At 33.1% G+C, this 3708-nt stretch overlaps 1 protein-coding gene across 1 annotated transcript in view; it reads right to left on the reverse strand.

The window, feature by feature from the left end:
• Positions 1-2627, reverse strand: part of LOC118743097 (roundabout homolog 2) — a 568533-nt gene extending 565906 nt beyond the window's left edge. The window contains exon 1 of the mRNA XM_036475600.1: positions 2283-2627. The gene's annotated coding sequence lies outside the window, so the exon portion shown is untranslated. The remainder of the gene's footprint in view (positions 1-2282) is intronic.
• Between the last annotated feature and the right edge of the window lie 1081 nt (positions 2628-3708).

A 3708-nucleotide genomic window follows, 5' to 3' on the forward strand; every position in this document is an offset into this window, starting at 1 on the left:
GAACTTTTTGCATTTATGGGAATTTTTTCTTTTCGAGTTTTTGGTTCATTTGCAACACCTTTTTATTTTTAAATGTTTTTATTTGCACTTTTGTATTTCATGCTCGTTTTTTACTCTAATTTTTTTCAAGAACAAATTGTATTATGTATTTGGCTTTGAAAATTTATGTATCCTCTTATGTACATATGCCCATACAAATTTTGTATTTTTTCATACAAATTTTTTTCGTTACAATTTTTTTTACGAAAAATTATATTTCAATAGTTTTTATATCATAATTAATTTTATTGATATTTCGATGGTTCGTCGTGTTTTGTTAGTTAGTATTTTTGATATTTCCTTAAAACTATGACTTTCTAATTATTTTAAAGTTTTTATTTTCAATGTTTTTGTTGTTCATTTTGAGTGTTTCCTATAGGCAGGTTTTAAAATTGCATAGTTTTGTTGATAAATACATTAAATTCAGCGTATTATTCAATTAAATTTTAATAATTTTTCATGCTCAGACTTGTACCTACTCAGCACAGATTTGGCAGAATTTTCGTATGCCTTTGCTTAATTGGTTTTAAATATTTTTTTCGTCTTTGAATAAATTGCCATTCGTCACGCCTAATAATTCATATTTTTAAGTTTTTTTTTGTGTTTATATGTTTTTTTTTATTATAATGTACATTTTACTTTTTTTAATTTTTTTTTAGATTGTCCCTAACTCTTTCCTTTTTTAGATTTTAATATGTGTGCCTATTTTCTTCCTTCTTTGATCAAAACAAAAACAAACATCTGCTTGGGACAATTTTGCTAAAATTTTTATTTAATTTTATCATTATTAATATTTTAAGACCATTAATTCCGTTTCAATTTTTAATTTTTTCCACTTAATTAACCAATTCAGGATCCAAAGCAATCAAAAAAAAAATTCATTTGCGTCGTCACCGTGCATTTTAAATTTCGAATATTAAAAAAAAAATCGATTTTTGCTTGCTTATCTCTTTTCGCATCTTTCTAGCTCTATCGGCTGCAGTAGCACGTTCATATACAGTCAGTGTCAAGTGTTAGTGTACACCTTGTTCTAATATAATACCTATACATATTTTAATTAAATTTTTTTTTTCATTAATTATTTATGTATGATTATGTATTATTATTATTATGTATTTATTCGTTAACATAAATCGTATAAATCAAAGCTTCACACTTTATATAAAATTCATAAAATTCCAAAAAATTTCATGAAAATTTCCTAATTTTTTTTCAGAATTTCTATAAAATTTTCAAGTATGCAAGTAATTAATAAAAAAAAAATTGAATGAAAATAATTGTAAATATTATAATAGAACAAGCTGTACACTAACATTTGACACTGACTTTATGCCTTGTAGCTGTGGCTCTTACAAAAAAAAACACCTTAATTTGCCTTGCGATTTTTTTCCTTTTCTCTCTGTTTTTTTTACTACTCGAGTAAATATGCGTTCCCAATTTAACGTTCTTCCTGTGCTGGTCTACGCCTAAAATTGCTGCTTTTTGTTTTGTGCGCCGAAAAAGGAGAAACCTACCTACATATAAATAGAAAAAAGTGATAAACATACAAAGAAGGACTCCAAAAACCAAAAAGTCCAAAAAAAAAGAAAAAACAAAACAAATTCATTTAATCCAAATTGTGCCTTCGACACACGGACAACAAACTCATTGATGATGGTCTGGCTGTTTTGTTAAGTCTCTTTGTACTCTGCCCGCTCAAGTGTCTGCCTGGCCTGTCTGGGTTATATATGTACTTATACATTTACTCCAAACATACATACGTACATATGTATGTATGTATGTATAAATCCCCTTATTTTTGCTGCACGCTCGTCTGCTGGTGGTTTTGGTTTCTCTTGTAAATATACACTTTATGTTTATATTCATCTATGCTGTTACAAGTAAACTGCACCCCACTACCCTGCCCTCCAACCTATCGACTGCTATGCTCAACCATCTTCGTTAATATTCGCTGCCTATTTGGGGTTGTTTTCTAATTTTCTTCATACAACCTTTGCACATAAACGCTGAAAATATTTTTTTCTAAATAAATTTTCATATTTACTGCTAGCTAAAGTAGAAAGAGGAGAAGAGGTAGAAGACGAGATGCGCCCACACACACACACATACATACCTACACACGCGGATGTTAGATTGCGCCGCGTTGGTTATCAATGCGAGCGAGTATTCTGGGTTCACCGCCACCGTTAACGTCGCTGCTGTCGCATCCGCAAGGAAATAAAAGACATTTTTGTAATACCAACCGCGCTGTGTTGCATGGAGCACAAAAAAAGAGCTGCTGCTGCTCTGTGTTTCGAACTTTGTAGATGAGTAGGTAATTTCAATAGACTCAAATTTTATGAATATTTTTGGTTTTTGTTTTTACTCTTACAAGAATTTTGCAACTTTAGTATGATTGGGGATTTTTCGCACACAAAATTCTCATTTAATCAGTGATACACTTTTCAGTACACAATATTCAAATTTTTAATTCTAATACTTAGCATCAATTCACTTGGTTTTTTTTTGCTATAAATTTTGGAGTGCCGCGTTCAATTCGTTCGCTAATAAACGCACCGTATTTTGTCCGTACACAACAACCGCGCCGGGATAGTATCTGCGACAAACTGATTGGCTTTCCCAGTTGGTAGCCGTACGAGAGAGAGGCGCAAACTACAAGAATCGCCGCCATCGTCGGTAACGGCGCCGAGGAAATATGGACGAACGATGGCGTTGGGTATACCTACATATGTATGTGGGTTGGAAAGGAAGCCGACGGAAATGCACCGGGCTGCATAGGCACTCACACACGAACACGTAAGCGAATTTAGAGAGAGAGAGAGGCTCCGGCTCCCACCCATATAAAGATATGCGCATGCACAACTCCAATGCAATTGCATCTGTGTATGCATAAGATGACTCCCACTCACACAATCTTGACGAGAGCCGGCAATCCACCCAAACGACATTTATCTATGTATCAACTGTTAAACAATCTGATGTGGAGCGTGTCTGCATTTCATCTTTTGGGTGATTTCAACACACTTACAAAAATTTTAAAAATAATTCTTACTGCGCTATGCGAGAGAGCTGCGTCGATGTTTTGTTTATTTGCCTGAGCACAACAAAAGAACTGCTTGAACTGCTAGAAAAACCAGTTTGACTATATTTTGTTATTGTTAAGGTTGTTTGAGTCTCGCAGCTGATTTGCAAAGTAACAAAACACCGACGAAAAAATAAAACAAAATGACATCAATAACAATCTTAAATGTTTGTGGATTGTAAGTGCGGCTTTGCGAATGTAAACAAATAACAAGAAGATATAAATTGATGACAGCGTATGTATGTATGTATGTTTGAGATATTGCAAATGCATACCTATGAAATATATGTACATACATATGTACATTAGGGCGGGTCAATTTGTATGGAAGATTTTTTCGACGATGCGGGTATAGCACAGACAGATGCTACGTGTAATTCTAGGCACATTCACCTAAGAAATCATGGGTCTAAAAACAATTTGGAGTTTGCCAAATTCCGAAAATAGGTTTCTTAGCATTTTACTGTAGTGCCGTAAAAAAGTGCTGAAATTTTATATACAAAAATGCTGTAAAGGATTTTTTGGCATGATGAATCCATTTCTGCAATTATCTTTTTCTTAGAACTTCCACCCGTGGGTGCCAAGAG

The sequence above is a fragment of the Rhagoletis pomonella genome, unplaced genomic scaffold, assembly GCF_013731165.1.
Source record: "Rhagoletis pomonella isolate Grant_MI unplaced genomic scaffold, Rhpom_1.0 Rhpom_scaffold_00007, whole genome shotgun sequence".
In the NCBI taxonomy this organism is placed as follows: Eukaryota; Metazoa; Arthropoda; class Insecta; order Diptera; family Tephritidae; genus Rhagoletis; species Rhagoletis pomonella.